Below are 17,279 nucleotides of genomic sequence, written 5' to 3' on the forward strand. Positions count from 1 at the left end.
ATCAGACTAATTCTGCTCTGCATTAGTTGGTGATTTCCAGCAGAGATCTCATTCCTGCAGCAGCACATGACTCTAGTCCCAGCAGTTCTCTCCACCTCCCCCATCCCCCTCTCCACCTCCCTCCCTCCACCTCCACCCTGCCAGTACAGCTCAGGTCCCTCCCTCCCTCCCTCCACCCCCACCCTGCCAGTACAGCTCAGGTCCCTCCCTCCCTCCCTCCACCCCCACCCTGCCAGTACAGCTCAGGTCCCTCCCTCCCTCCACCCTGCCAGTACAGCTCAGGTCCCTCCCTCCCTCCACCCTGCCAGTACAGCTCAGGTCCCTCCCTCCCTCCACCCTGCCAGTACAGCTCAGGTCCCTCCCTCCCTCCAACCTGCCAGTACAGCTCAGGTCCCTCCCTCCCTCCACCTCCACCCTGCCAGCACAGCTCAGGTCCCTCCCACCCTCCACCTCCACCCTGCCAGTACAGCTCAGGTCCCACCCTCCCTCCTTCCACCCTGCCAGTACAGCTCAGGTCCCACCCTCCCTCCTTCCACCCTGCCAGTACAGCTCAGGTCCCTCCCTCCCTCCCTCCACCCTGCCAGTACAGCTCAGGTCCCTCCCTCCCTCCACCCCCACGCTGCCAGTACAGCTCAGGTCCCTCCCTCCCTCCACCCCCACCCTGCCAGTACAGCTCAGGTCCCTCCCTCCACCCTGCCAGTACAGCTCAGGTCCCTCCCTCCCTCCACCCCCACCCTGCCAGTACAGCTCAGGTCCCACCCTCCCTCCTTCCACCCTGCCAGTACAGCTCAGGTCCCTCCCTCCACCCTGCCAGTACAGCTCAGGTCCCTCCCTCCCTCCACCCTGCCAGTACAGCTCAGGTCCCTCCCTCCCTCCACCCCCACGCTGCCAGTACAGCTCAGGTCCCTCCCTCCCTCCACCACCACCCTGCCAGTACAGCTCAGGTCCCACCCTCCCTCCTTCCACCCTGCCAGTACAGGTCAGGTCCCTCCCTCCCTCCCTCCACCCTGCCAGTACAGGTCAGGTCCCTCCCTCCCTCCCTCCACCCTGCCAGTACAGCTCAGGTCCCTCCCTCCCTCCACCCTGCCAGTACAGCTCAGGTCCCTCCCTCCCTCCACCCCCACGCTGCCAGTCCACCCCCACGCTGCCAGTACAGCTCAGGTCCCTCCCTCCCTCCACCCCCACCCTGCCAGTACAGCTCAGGTCCCTCCCTCCACCCTGCCAGTACAGCTCAGGTCCCTCCCTCCCTCCACCCCCACCCTGCCAGTACAGCTCAGGTCCCTCCCTCCCTCCACCCCCACCCTGCCAGTACAGTACAGCTCAGGTCCCTCCCTCCCTCCACCCCCACCCACCCAGTACAGCTCAGGTCCCTCCCTCCCTCCACCCCCACCCTGCCAGTACAGCTCAGGTCCCTCCCTCCCTCCCTCCACCCCCACCCTGTCAGTACAGCTCAGGTCCCTCCCTCCCTCCACCCTGCCAGTACAGCTCAGGTCCCCCCCACCCTGCCAGTACAGCTCAGGTCCCTCCCTCCCTCCACCCCCACCCTGCCAGTACAGCTCAGGTCCCTCCCTCCACCCCCACCCTGCCAGTACAGCTCAGGGGCCTTAATCATTTACCAGTAGATACTGTTTCCATCTGCGCTCCATGAGGCACAAAAAAATTCAGTTCCATTAAAAATGTACAGTATACAGGACAGAGACAGAGACTGAGGAATAGACAGATATTAAAAATGTACTGTATACAGGACAGAGAGAGAGGAATAGACAGAGACATTAAAAATGTACTGTATACAGGACAGAGAAAGAAGAATAGACAGAGACATTAAAAATGTACAGTATACAGGACAGAGACAGAGGAATAGACAGACATAAAAAATGTACAGTATACAGGACAGAGACAAAGGAATAGACAGAGACATTAAAAATGTACAGTATACAGGACAGAGACAGACAGAGGAATAGACAGACATTAAAAATGTACAGTATACAGGACAGAGACAGAGGAATAGACAGAGACATTAAAAATGTACAGTATACAGGACAGAGACAGACTGAGGAATAGACAAAGGGAAAACTAGAGACAGGGAAACGAGACAGGGACAGAGAGAGACAGACACAGAGGCAGCAGAGAGCAAATCAGGGGGAATGTGTCAGGGCCCTGTATCCAGGCAGTGTGTGTATATATATCAGGGCCCTGTATCCAGGCAGTGTGTGTATATATATCAGGGACCTGTATCCAGGCAGTGTGTGTATATATCAGGGACCTGTATCCAGGCAGTGTGTGTATATATCAGGGCCCTGTATCCGGGCAGTGTGTGTATATATCAGGGACCTGTATCCAGGCACCAGCAGCCTAACCAACACCAGCAGCCTAACCAACACCAGCAGCCTAACCAACACCAGCAGCCTAACCAACACCAGCAGCCTAACCAACACCAGCAGCCTAACAGTCTAACCACCCGTGAAAGGGGGGGAAGAAAGGGAAATGGAGGGAAAAACAAACAGCCCGAGGCAGAAAGCCAAGAAGAGAGAGAGAGAGACTAGAGGGATTTCCAAATAGAGAAGGACCTTAATAAAGCCATCAATGTGACACCGTAGAGAGATGAGAGCTGACCCCAGCTGATTAAAGCAGACTGTAATACCTTAACATCAGAGCTTCTCTCTTCATTATCTTCTCTCTGCTCCCCCCCAGAACACAGCTCTTCAGACTACGCTGTGTTGTTGTTAACAGGAAACCTGCAGTAAGCCCTGTTGTAAGCCCTGCTGTTTCCCAAATAGCACCCTACTCCCTATTTTGGAGAGAAGGGGGAGCCCAGTTAAAAGTAGTGCACTATATAGGGATTAGGTTGCCATTGAATACAGAACTGATCTGATGTGTTGAGTTTGACTGAACTGCAAGCATCCAGGCTGCACCACTACAAGGGTTCCTTTATCACAGCCAGGCTAGCTGCACTCCCAGCTCCCAGACAGACAGGAAACAAATGCCACAGGACCGTCCTCCTTCCCTCCCCACAGTCCACGCCACAGGACCGTCCTCCTTCCCTCCCCACAGTCCACGCCACAGGACCGTCCTCCTTCCCTCCCCACAGTCCACGCCACAGGACCGTCCTCCTTCCCTCCCCACAGTCCACGCCACAGGACCGTCCTCCTTCCCTCCCCACAGTCCACGCCACAGGACCGTCCTCCTTCCCTCCCCACAGTCCACGCCACAGGACCGTCCTCCTTCCCTCCCCACAGTCCACGCCACAGGACCGTCCTCCTTCCCTCCCCACAGTCCACGCCACAGGACCGTCCTCCTTCCCTCCCCACAGTCCACGCCACAGGACCGTCCTCACTCCCTCCCCACAGTCCACGCCACAGGACCGTCCTCACTCCCTCCCCACAGTCCACGCCACAGGACCGTCCTCACTCCCTCCCCACAGTACACGCCACAGGACCGTCCTCACTCCCTCCCCACAGTACACGCCACAGGACCGTCCTCACTCCCTCCCCATACTACACGCCACAGGACCGTCCTCACTCCCTCCCCATAGTACACGCCACAGGACCGTCCTCATTCCCTCCCCATAGTCCACGCCACAGGACCGTCCTCATTCCCTCCCCATAGTCCACACCACAGGACCGTCCTCATTCCCTCCCCATAGTCCACACCACAGGACCGTCCTCATTCGCTTCCCATAGTACACACCACAGGACCGTCCTCATTCCCTCCCCATAGTCCACACCACAGGACCGTCCTCATTCCCTCCCCATAGTCCACACCACAGGACCGTCCTCATTCCCTCCCCATAGTCCACACCACAGGACCGTCCTCATTCCCTCCCCATAGTACACACCACAGGACCTTGGGGACCATGCATGCAGCACTGAAGTAACTGTGCTCCTACAGACTGCTCACTAAAAGGAAAGAGCAGCATCAGCCCTGTAACGATTTACTTTGACAGGATGTCATCTTTCCTCCCTGAGCCAGCCGGCTGAGAGACACCACCTGACCGAGCATGGGATGCCAACAGCTGCCAGAGGGGTCCAGGACAGAGTGGTCTGCAGCAGTAGACAGACAGGGCCAGATGACTGGCTGTTGACTCAGTGACTGGGGATTCCACCCTGTCCTTTCAGTGGGCTCACTAGCAACCACCAGCCCTGCGTCTGGATAGACTGGGGCAGGATCATCCCCCATAGAGGACCCTGACAGAGTGACTAGTTCTCTCTCTCTCTCTCCAAACTAGCCTCTCTCCAAACTAGCCCCTCTACACTAGCCTCTCTCTCATGAAGGATTTGAAAAATAGACTTTCAAAGACAAACAAAATGTCTTCTGTTTTTTTTTAACTAGTAGCTCTGAAATCCTTGTGGTATTTGGTGGACAAACAGAGCTACAGTTTCTCCCTGGTCCTCTGATACCAATGGATTATACAGTGTTTATAGTGGATGCTGTTCCACACATTACTGCTGTTAATTGCAGTGATATGGACTTCACATTGATAGTTCTGGTTCATCATGCTGAAGAAATAAGTGACAACACAGTCTCACAGAATGATTACAACTCTGGCAGCAGTGGACTGACGACTGGTTTGGCCGTGTTACAGACGTGTCTCTCTCACACACATATATATTCCCTATGGGCCCTGGTCAACAGTAGTGCTCTATATAGGGCCCTGGTCAACAGTAGTGTTCTATATAGGGAATAGGGCTCTGGTCAACAGTAGTGTTCTATATAGGGAATAGGGCTCTGGTCAACAGTAGTGCTCTATATAGGGCTCTGGTCAACAGTAGTGCTCGATATAGGGTGCCATTTGGGACTCATCCTTAGTCTACGGCATGGCTACCCAGCCTGCACTGGAAGAGCTGGACGTTTCAATCCCACATCAAACACACTGGGTCGTTAAAAAGCAGTTTAATGAGCTATTCTGATTATACAGCACTTCTCCAGTGAGGACTGGCCAGCCCGGCGGCGGAGCGTAGTATTGAACTGGCCCGCCCGGCGGTCCGGTGAGACGGTTACTACGACCACCACGTCCATCCTCCCTCGGTGAGACTGTTACTACGACCACCACGTCCATCCTCCCTCGGTGAGACTGTTACTACGACCACCACGTCCATCCTCCCTCGGTGAGACGGTTACTACGACCACCACGTCCATCCTCCCTCGGTGAGACGGTTACTACGACCACCACGTCCATTCTCCCTCGGTGAGAAGGTTACTACGACCACCACGTCCATCCTCCCTCGGTGAGACGGTTACTACGACCACCGCATCCATCCTCCCTCAGTGAGACGGTTGCTACGACCACCACGTCCATCCTCCCTCGGTGAGACGGTTACTATGTAGGAGAAGTGGTAACTAGGCAGCGATGCAGGTTACTGGTGTCCATGTTCAGAATACAAATGATGAGTGATTCACCCCCAAGGAAACAAAGCGATTGGTTTCTCTCTCAGTAGCAGGCTCCTTGGGTATCTGGCTCTGAACTGCTCTCCAATTATACCCCAGAGAGAGAACAATCTCATCGTGATAAATACAGTGAAATAGATCTGGACAGAAAAATGGCATGACAATATTTATGAACTGAAACTGCCTTTTCTCCACAGCCATCTGTGATGTTGTCATGTATCCATGTACACTACTGCTACTCTCTGTTCATCATACCTGCATAGTCACTTTAACCATATCTACATACTACCTCAATCAGCCTGACTAACTGGTGTCTGTTTGTAGCCTCTCTACTGTATATAACCTGTCTTTTTACTGTTGTTTTATTTCTTTACTTACCTATTGTTCACCTAATACCTTTTTTGCACTGTTGGTTAGAGCCTGTAAGTAAGAATTTCACTGTAAGGTCTACTACACCTGTTGTATTCAGCATTTCACTGTGAGGTCTGCTACACCTGTAGTATTCAGCATTTCACTGTGAGGTCTGCTACACCTGTATTGTATTCAGCAGAAACCAGACCACTCATACTGTTGACTACCTGACAACCAGCCTGTTGACTACCTGACAACCAGCCTGTTGACTACCTGACAACCAGCCTGTTGACTACCTGACAACCAGCCTGTTGACTACCTGACAACCATCCGCCGCGGCGCGTTGGGCCTCCCATCCGCCGCGGCGCGTTGGGCCTCCCATCCGCCGCGGCGCGTTGGGCCTCCCATCCGCCGCGGCGCGTTGGGCCTCCCATCCGCCACGGCGGCGCGTTGGGCCTCCCATCCGCCCATGGCGCGTTGGGCCTTCCATCCGCCGCGGCGCGTTGGGCCTCCCATCCGCCGCGGCGCGTTGGGCCTCCCATCCGCCGCGGATGGGAGGCCCAACGCGTTTCCCGGGCCAAGTCTTTACACTGCAAGCCCCGAACACGCATGAAAAACAACGTGAGGATTTCTGTGTTTGGATGAAACATTCCCAGCTCCTCCAGCGCACAGACAGAACCCTTCAGAAGACAGAGGAGTTGGAAGAGCAGAACATCCCAAAATGGACAAGCTTCCGACAAGAACAAACACATTCACTGTTCACATGGAGAATCTGGACTTGAATAGAGTTCAGTGACCAGCGAACACACGGGAAGAAGTCCTACTATTAAGCCATGTGTTTGGTTAGCCTCAAACATGCAGAGATGCAAAAGATTTAGCAGCGGGGGGGGGGTGGAGAAAAGTCCAAATGTTCCACACGAGGCTGCTGCTGGGGGAACAAAGCAGGCCTCTGTTTGAGAACACACGTGATCCCCGCCAGGCAGGGCCTGGATTAGGTTAGTGTTGCTTTAAGAACACATTTGGCTTTAGAGCCGGTCTGACGACAGATGATCCCCTGACAGGAGAGGTTCATTATGGAATAGAACAGGCTGGTACAAGTGGAGGGAGTGGTAGCCCTCACCGCCTGGCTGTCTCACCGCCTGTCTGGCTGTGTGCCTGTCTCACCGCCTGTCTGGCTGTGTGCCTGTCTCACCGCCTGTCTCCGTGCCGGCCTGCCTGCCTGCCTGCCTGTCTCCGTGCCGGCCTGCCTGCCTGTCTCCGTGCCGGCCTGCCTGCCTGTCTCCGTGCCGGCCTGCCTGCCTGTCTCCGTGCCGGCCTGCCTGCCTGTCTCCGTGCCAGCCTGCCTGCCTGCCTGCCTGCCTGCCTGCCTGCCTGTCTCCGTGCCAGCCTGCCTGACTGCCTGCCTGCCTGTCTCCGTGCCAGCCTGCCTGCCTGCCTGCCTGCCTGCCTGCCTGTCTCCGTGCCAGCCTGCCTGCCTGCCTGCCTGCCTGTCTCCGTGCCAGCCTGCCTGCCTGCCTGTCTGTCTGTCTCCGTGCCGGCCTGCCTGCCTGCCGGCCTGCCTGTATCCGTGCCGGCCTGCCTGCCTGCCAGTCTCCGTGCCGGCCTGCCTGTCTCCGTGCCGGCCTGTCTGCCCCTGCAGCCGTAACCAGCAACATGAAAACTAAACCACAAGTGAAAAAGCGTATGAAAAGTAAAAGCGCCATCCTCCAACGCCCTGGGAAAGCAGGTTCCAGTGTTTCCGTATTGAAACCCAATCCCCGGGTAGCCTCAGCCTGCCTGGTGAGTTTCCAACCTGCCGTTCAGGTTGTGTTAATTACTCAGAAATTAATAAGATCCCAGACAAGATCTCCCATTCCACAGCACAAGACAGCAGATATAGGCCTAGGCAACACTGAGAATAGAATACAAGATCTCCCATTCCACAGCACAAGACAGCAGATATAGGCCTAGGCAACACTGAGAATAGAATACAAGATCTGATAAAGAGGACCACTACTGTCCTGGTGAAAGCAACACATGCCTGGCCAAGATAGACCTTGTAAACCATCCTCAGGTCTAAGAAAGAGCCGTCTTCAATGTATAGGCTACATGGCAAATGTGTAGGTGCCGAAGCAGGCCGCGTCTCCCCTAGCGAAGCAGACCACTAGCTCCCGTCTAGTAGTGTCTGACGTCCATACCGTAGCTCCCGTCTAGTAGTGTCTGACGTCCATACCGTAGCTCCCGTCTAGTAGTGTCTGACGTCCATACCGTAGCTCCCGTCTAGTAGTGTCTGACGTCCATACCGTAGCTCCCATCTAGTAGTGTCTGAGGTCCATACCGTAGCTCCCGTCTAGTGTCTGAGGTCCATAGTACTGCCACCTTTTTTTAGCCGTATTCGCGTTGTTTTCCAATTCAAGACCAGAAGACATGACATTCTGTGACCTTTACTTGGACCGTACAGCTGAGTAGCGTGCATTAGCGTGCGTTACCGTTTCCCTTTCCTCTGAACCCCAGCTCCACTCAGGGAGGGGGGGACTGACTTAATGTCTTTCAGCTGTGGAGAAATATGTGAATACCTTGCCTGTCCTTATCATGTAAATCTCTCCTTAAACTGAGACTTAAGTCGGTCTCACTCGCCTGGACAATGTAGAAGTGCTTTTGACGAAGACTCAGTCCGTGTGGGTCAGAATAAAATGTAGACCAGACACTTGTCAAATACTAGATAGCTATTCCATTGTTCAGGGGATAAGACAAGGTGTTCAGACGTGTTGGATACACATCCAGCAAGCCGGGTTCATCTCCATGCAGGGAATTAGATTTCAGAAACACACCCTGCACAAGTATTTTGGTTCACTTTAGGGTCAATGGCTGCCTGACATCATGGAAAGCAGCATTTTATGATTCAGGATCATTTGTGGCATATTGGCTGAGGTACTACGACAAGGTCAAGCAGCGAGACGCTCTCACACATTGGAGTTGGTTCTTTTTTACATTTATTTTACCTTTATTTTAACTTGGCAAGTCAGTTAAGAACAAATTCCTACTTACAATGACGGCCTACCGGGGAACAGTGGGTTAACTGCCTTGTTCAGGGGCAGAAGGCTGGTTTTTACCTTGTCAGCTCGGGGATTCGATCCAGCAACCTTTCAGGTTACTAGTCCAACGCCTCGGTCGTAGTCATACTTGACTACAATCCATTTTGAGTGTGACTGAACAAATAAGAAAAACAAAATTCACACACAATCCTGTTCAGTTACATTGGTTGTACCATCTTGATGGATTTAACTTTCTGAAATCATTAAACAGATGTTAAATATAGGTTAATTACATCATGTGTGTTTACAGCATAGGACCTTCAGACTATTTTAGTACACCAAATATGAGAAGGTTGTTTCACAATTACAGGGCGTGTTTTCTTCTTCAGAAATAAACCAGCGGAGGCTACCTCCTAACCCCGGGGAGGAGAGGAGGAGGCTACCTCCTAACCCCGGGGAGGAGAGGAGGAGGCTACCTCCTAACCCCGGGGAGGAGAGGAGGAGGCTACCTCCTAACCCCCGGGGAGGAGAGGAGGAGGCTACCTCCTAACCCCGGGGAGGAGAGGAGGAGGCTACCTCCTAACCCCGGGGAGGAGAGGAGGAGGCTACCTCCTAACCCCGGGGAGGAGAGGAGGAGGCTACCTCCTAACCCCGGGGAGGAGAGGAGGAGGCTACCTCCTAACCCCGGGGAGGAGAGGAGGAGGCTACCTCCTAACCCCGGGGAGGAGAGGAGGAGGCTACCTCCTAACCCCGGGGAGGAGAGGAGGAGGCTACATCCTAACCCCGGGAAGGAGAGGAGGAGGCTACATCCTAACCCCGGGGAGGAGAGGAGGAGGCTACCTCCTAACCCCGGGGAGGAGAGGAGGAGGCTACATCCTAACCCCGGGGAGGAGGAGGCTACATCCTAACCCCGGGGAGGAGAGGAGGAGGCTACCTCCTAACCCCAGGGAGGAGGCTACCTCACAACACTGAGCAGATGCATTTAGAGTTGACATCATGGTATTTATGGACCTAGTTCGTCAGTGACAGTGAGCAGAGTGACTCAACATCATACCTTTTGAAGGATAAACAAACAGTCTGTGTTGAGACTCGACGAGTGAAACAACGTTGTCATAAGAATCTCCCAACCCACAATAACCCCACAGAGAACACACGCTTTTAATCTAAAGCAGTCCCTAATAACTTTGTCAATTGCTAGCAGACATGTTACTCAATAAACAGGCAAACAGCAAGCCAAGACATTCGAGAAAGTTCTAAGATATAAGCATGTCTGGATGCCAAAACTAAAACACAGCAGGGCTTTTCAGGCTTTTTTGGTTTTGTTAGGGGCCGGATTACACCAAAGATCTGCATCCCAGGACAGAGGCTTCATTACGCATCCCAGGACGGCGCCCTATTCCTTATATGGCACTCCTTTTGCTGCCCTACAGATTCCACCTAGAGGGGCCCGCCGCCCTACAGATTCCACCTAGAGGGGCCTGCTGCCCAACAGACTCCAAATCCTATATTGTCCTTTACAGGGTATCATCTCAGGTGAAGAAGACTTTCACATTACTCAGTCTACTGTGACCCAGCAGAACCCTCATTCTCTCTCGGCAACAGGGTTGAAACAGCAGAACCCTCATTCTCTCCCGGCAACAGGGTTGAAACAACAGAACCCTCATTCTCTCTCGGCAACAGGGTTGAAACAGCAGAACCCTCATTCTCTCTCGGCAACAGGGTTGAAACAGCAGAACCCTCATTCTCTCTCGGCAACAGGGTTGAAACAGCAGAACCCTCATTCTCTCTCGGCAACAGGGTTGAAACAGCAGAACCCTCATTCTCTCTCGGCAACAGGGTTGAAACAGCAGAACCCTCATTCTCTCTCGGCAACAGGGTTGAAACAGCAGAACCCTCATTCTCTCGGCAGTAGGGTTGAAACAGCAGAACCCTCATTCTCTCTCGGCAGTAGGGTTGAAACAGCAGAACCCTCATTCTCTCTCGGCAACAGGGTTGAAACAGCAGAACCCTCATTCTCTCCCGGCAACAGGGTTGAAACAACAGAACCCTCATTCTCTCTCGGCAACAGGGTTGAAACAGCAGAACCCTCATTCTCTCTCGGCAACAGGGTTGAAACAGCAGAACCCTCATTCTCTCTCGGCAACAGGGTTGAAACAGCAGAAGCCTCATTCTCTCTCGGCAACAGGGTTGAAACAGCAGAAGCCTCATTCTCTCTCGGCAACAGGGTTGAAACAGCAGAACCCTCATTCTCTCTCGGCAACAGGGTTGAAACAGCAGAACCCTCATTCTCTCGGCAGTAGGGTTGAAACAGCAGAACCCTCATTCTCTCTCGGCAGTAGGGTTGAAACAGCAGAACCCTCATTCTCTCTCGGCAACAGGGTTGAAACAGCAGAACCCTCATTCTCTCTCGGCAACAGGGTTGAAACAGCAGAACCCTCATTCTCTCTCGGCAACAGGGTTGAAACAGCAGAACCCTCATTCTCTCTCGGCAACAGGGTTGAAACAGCAGAACCCTCTTATTCTCTCGGCAACAGGGTTGAAACAGCAGAACCCTCTTCTCTCGGCAACAGGGTTGAAACAGCAGAACCCTCATTCTATACGCAGCCATTCAATATTTCATTCAGGCCTTGAGAAGCTGTGCAGGATAATTAGGAACTAAATGAAACAGAACGCCCATACTAAAATGTATAATGGGGCAGGTTCCACCAGGGAATGACAAACACAGCCTGACCTCTGAGAGTTCAGCAGGTCAGACTTAAAAAGGAGGGAAAGAATTACGCTCAGGAAGCTGTAAACACTGACCCCGCAGTCACATTCTACAGGGGGGGAAGTGGGAGGGAGAGAGAACTGAAGAAAGAACTGTGGGAGGGAGAAAGAGAAAGGAAGAGCCAGTCATTCACATTCACTCTCCCCACTACCTCACCCTCCACCTGCTTTCCCACTCCCTCTCCCCACTCCCTCCACCTCTCCCCACTACCTCACCCTCCACCTGCTTTCCCACTCCCTCTCCCCACTCCCTCCACCTCTCCCCACTACCTCCGCTGTTCTCCCTCGTCCCACTACCTCCACCTCTCCCACTACCTCAGCCTCCACCTGCTTTCCCACTCCCTCTCCTCACTCCCACTACCACTCCCTCCACCTCTCCCTCTACCTGCTTTCCCACTCCCTCCTCCCACTACCACTCCCTCCTCCCACTACCACTCCCTCCTCCCACTACCACTCCCTCCTCCCACTAGCTACAGCAATATGGCTAATGAGAGCAGCATGAGACTAGCTCCACAATCCAGCCTTCCAGGACCAGACCACATTGCAGCGCCAGAGGCCTTTTCAGTTTGTCCCCCACGCCTGGATGAAACCGCACTGACACACTTTGCTCTGGCCAGGCCCCTGCTCCAGCCCCCCCCCTACCTAGGCCCCCCTGCTCCAGCCCGCCCCGGCCAGGCCCCTTCTCCAGCCCGCCCCCCCCCTGCCCCTGCTCCAGCCCCCCCCCCCTGCCCAGGCCCCTGCTCCAGCCACCCCCCCCTGCCCAGGCCCCTGTGCCAGCCACCCCCCCTGCCCAGGCCCCTGTGCCAGCCACCCCCTGCCCAGGTCCCTGTTCCAGCCCCCTCCTGCCCAGGCCCCTGCTCCAGCCCCCCTGGGAGAGAAGGAAGGAGGACTGGTTACTGCAAAAGTAAACAGAGTTCCAGATGAGGCTCAGACAGGATGTGAGGCTGAGCCAGCAGAAATCCCCTTTCCCACTGCTGCTGCACCAGATAAAGCTGAGGAAAATAAACTAACATTCATTAGACGAATCCAACTCTGAAACATCTTCACCAAGCACTACTTCAAAGGGAATAGTGAGGAGTGTTTCTCTAGGGCAATGATGCAACCCCTGGGTTAGAGATCAGAGGAGTAACTGATCATTCATGTTCAGATTATTCAGCCCTATTTCTAGAACAATCTCTGATCCTACTTTTATTTTCAACTGGAGGGAAAAAAAAAAAAAAAAAAAGTGGGCCTAAACCATTTCTGTTCACACAACAGAAATATCCCAGCAGAATCCTAGTCATGTTGATAGATACTACAGTCTGTCATGGTAGTGACCTACAGACAGCCCTACCACCACCTCCCAGCAGGGAGGAACAACTGTCTTTACTGTCTCTCTGCTGAACCCAGAGAACACAGCCAGGTCCCATTCCTGTCTCTCTGCTGAACCCAGCCAGGTCCCTTTCCTGTCTCTCTGCTGAACCCAGCCAGGTCCCTTTCCTGTCTCTCTGCTGAACCCAGCCAGGTCCCTTTCCTGTCTCTCTGCTGAACCCAGAGAACACAGCCAGGTCCCTTTCCTGTCTCTCTGCTGAACCCAGAGAACACAGCCAGGTCCCTTTCCTGTCTCTCTGCTGAACCCAGAGAACACAGCCAGGTCCCTTTCCTGTCTCTCTGCTGAACCCAGAGAACACAGCCAGGTCCCCTTCCTGTCTCTCTGCTGAACCCAGAGAACACAGCCAGGTCCCCTTCCTGTCTCTCTGCTGAACCCAGAGAACACAGCCAGGTCCCCTTCCTGTCTCTCTGCTGAACCCAGAGAACACAGGTCCTCTCTGTTCCCTCCCATGTCCCACTCTCTTCACAGCAGCCATGTCTGCTCTATTCTCCTTCCCACTAAGCCAGCCTTCAGTGATCTCCATACACATCCATTGTGCCATCTGGTACGGTCTGTCCCGTGATAACTCACAGCCTCAGCTGCCTGCCAGGCCTCTAAATATAATGTCATAACCAAGTCTGTTTCATTTCCTTGGTTGTTGTGCAAACAATCCTCCTACACGATGCAGATGAAGTGTGGTGTAAAAGCTGAAGGTGGTATGTAGCTGCATGAAGCTGAATAAACAGCAGTGAGTAACTATGAAGCTGGGATGTTATTACCATATGACATATGGTAGATCCAACCTTACCATATCTATTCTGTTGATCAACACATGGTATGTAAAAACACTGTCAGTGAGTCAGTCAGCACAGGAAATCATTCAGAGGTCACTGAACTGTAAACCTCTTTCTCTGTTAACCAATAAGCTTGCCAAGTAGCTATGCAAAGGCCAATATGCAAAAGAAGAAATTAGAACATTCTCTCTCTCTCTCTCAACAATTCCCCTGGTCTCTGAGAAATCACAGACATGGTGTAGTGAAGTCCATCCTCACTTTGTGGACAGTCAGATTTATTCAAAAATAACAACTCTTTGCCAACTACCTTGGATTTTGTGACGCTAGGCCTTTCTGCTTATTCAGACATGACCATAGTATAGGCTGCCATGTTGGAAATTAAGAAGAAAAACACAGTTTAGTGATTTGCATGGTGGTTCTAGTTCGTTGTTCTAGAATGCAGCACACAAGGTCCTCCTCCATGGTAAACCTCCCAACAACAAGGTCCTCTTCCAAGGTAAACCCCTCTACAACAAGGTCCTCCTCCATGGTAAACCTCCCTACAACAAGGTCCTCCTCCATGGTAAACCTCCCTACAACAAGGTCCTCCTCCATGGTAAACAAGGTCCTCCTCCATGGTAAACCCCCCTACAACAAGGTCCTCCTCCATGGTAAACCTCCCTACAACGTGTGGCAGGTCCTCCTCCATGGTAAATCTCCCTACAACGTGTGGCAGGTCCTCCTCCATGGTAAATCTCCCTACAACGTGTGGCAGGTCCTCCTCCATGGTAAACCATCCTACGTGTGGCAGGTCCTCCTCCATGGTAAACCTCCCTACAACAAGGTCCTCCTCCATGGTAAACCCCCCTACAACAAGGTCCTCCTCCATGGTAAACCTCCCTACAACAAGGTCCTCCTCCATGGTAAACCTCCCTACAACGTGTGGCAGGTCCTCCTCCATGGTAAATCTCCCTACAACGTGTGGCAGGTCCTCCTCCATGGTAAACCATCCTACGTGTGGCAGGTCCTCCTCCATGGTAAACCTCCCTACAACAAGGTCCTCCTCCATGGTAAACCCCCCTACAACGTGTGGCAGGTCCTCCTCCATGGTAAACCTCCCTACAACGTGTGGCAGGTCCTCCTCCATGGTAAACCTCCCTACAACGTGTGGCAGGTCCTCCTCCATGGTAAACCTCCCTACAACGTGTGGCAGGTCCTCCTCCATGGTAAACCATCCTACATGTGGCAGGTCCCCCTCCAAGGTAAACCTCCCTACAACAAGGTCCTCCTCCATGGTAAACCTCCCTACAACGTGTGGCAGGTCCTCCTCCATGGTAAACCATCCTACGTGTGGCAGGTCCTCCTCCAAGGTAAACCTCCCTACAACAAGGTCCTCCTCCATGGTAAACCTCCCTACGTGTGGCAGGTCCTCCTCCATGGTAAACCTCCCTACATGTGGCAGGTCCTCCTCCATGGTAAACCTCCCTACATGTGGCAGGTCCTCCTCCATGGTAAACCTCCCAACAACGTGTGACATTCTACAGAGCATTGTAACTGTATACGTTCACTTGTTCTCTGACGTAGCTAAGAGGATCTTACTGGTAATACAGCTCTGTGTTTCAGCCTCTAGTCCTTCTCTACTTACACTCATCTTTCATTGTGCTTCTACAGATCTAGGCCCATAGCTTTTCCAATTATGATAATTCATGGTTTATTATTTCAGAGACGTAGCAATTATGGAAGGTATATAACGCTATTCACACTCTTCATCATTGAAATCTTTTGCTGTGCTGAAACAATTTACAGACCTGTATCTTTTGCTGTGCTGAAACAATTTACAGACCCGTATCTTTTGCTGTGCTGAAACAATTTACAGACCCGTATCTTTTGCTGTGCTGAAACAATTTACAGACCCGTATCTTTTGCTGTGCTGAAACAATTTACAGACCCGTATCTTTTGCTGTGCTGAAACAATAACAGACCCGTATGTTTTGCTGTGCTGAAACAATAACCAGGACATGGCTGAATACGGGTCTGTTTTCTTTTTCCCAGCAGAAACAAGCCTTTAAATCACGTGCTGTGCTGGTTACGCATCCCATCTCCCTTGGGACGCGAGGCGGGCATCTCCACCACACACACACCATAAATTGCAGGCAGTACATTGTCAGGCAAACCCCGTTGTGCGGTGATATTTGAAGGAGAATATCTGGGATGTGCTTCAGTAATACATTTTATTATCTGTTACAAACTGATTAAGCACTATGCTCATTAGAATAGTCAATAATACCATATCAAGACCCAGCTAAAAGTTTTAACTCACTGAGGAGGATAAGGGTAGCGTCTCAAATGGAACCCTATTGTCTATATAGAGCACTACTTTAGACCAGGTTCCATAGGCCCATTAGCGGGAATAGGGCTCTTCTCCTCAGTGAGTGATCGGCCACAACAAGGAGAAAGCTGCCCTTTTCTGGGTTACAGATCACACTGCGGCTCATTGGCTTAGGCTCAAACATCTGTTAACGGTCAAGTTTCCTCTCTGCTGTCTGGAACCCATCAACGGAACCCATAGAACACTGCCAGCGTTCCCGAGCTTCAAACAAATCATTCTGTTTCACACCAGAGAACAAACCTTGAGCTCTAAAATGTAAAGGGCCACTTGTTGTTCCAGATGTCTAGTCTAGGTCCTTCAGGCTAGATAACCTTCAGGACGCCACAGTAAACATGACGAAACGAGAGAAAATACAATAGACTTTAGTGATCTGTGTGTGTGAACTTTAAAAGTAGGCTAGGGCTGCTTTCAGAATACACACCATATACTAGGGTTGTTTGGAAATCGCTACAGGATTAAAAATTACATCAAAACGATTAACATTTTTGTAGCTGCTTTAAGGAAATACCTGCATTCAACTTGTGCAATACGTTAGGAGATAAAGTAGATCACGTTCCTCATTTCACAAGTCACATTATGTTACATTATGAAGCTTCCCATAGTTCCCCAGAACAGCTGGGCCAGTCACATTATGAAGCTTCCCATAGTTCCCCAGAACAGCTGGTCCAGTCACGTTATGTTACATTATGAAGCTTCCCATAGTTCCCCAGAACAGCTGGGCCAGTCACATTATGAAGCTTCCCATAGTTCCCCAGAACAGCTGGGCCAGTCACGTGTTTGTTAGTAAATAGCAAAACGGGAGAAAGCGGGAGCAGGTAGGTCCAGCTTCCTATTGACAGGGGTGGCGGCGTGTTGTGTCCTATTGACAGGGGTGGCGGCGTGTTGTGTCCTATTGACAGGGGTGGCGGCGTGTTGTGTCCTATTGACAGGGGTGGCGGCGTGTTGTGTCCTATTGACAGGGGTGGCGGCGTGTTGTGTCCTATTGACAGGGGTGGCGGCGTGTTGTCCTATTGAAAGGGGTGGTGTGTGTTGTCCTATTGAAAGGGGTGGTGTGTTGTCCTATTGAAAGTCAGTGTTTTTTTGCTTCAACAGAGTGATGGGGGAGTGAAACTATAGATTCCCTTCAGGCCTCCTGAGTAGAGCAGCAGTCTAAGGCACTGGAAACTATTACGGACTACAAAGGGAAGTCCCAGCTGCAAGCTGCCCAGTGAAACAACCCTACCAGACGAGCTAAATTACTGACCATAGTT

This window comes from Salmo salar, chromosome ssa18 (genome assembly GCF_905237065.1).
Source record: "Salmo salar chromosome ssa18, Ssal_v3.1, whole genome shotgun sequence".
In the NCBI taxonomy this organism is placed as follows: domain Eukaryota; kingdom Metazoa; phylum Chordata; class Actinopteri; order Salmoniformes; family Salmonidae; genus Salmo; species Salmo salar.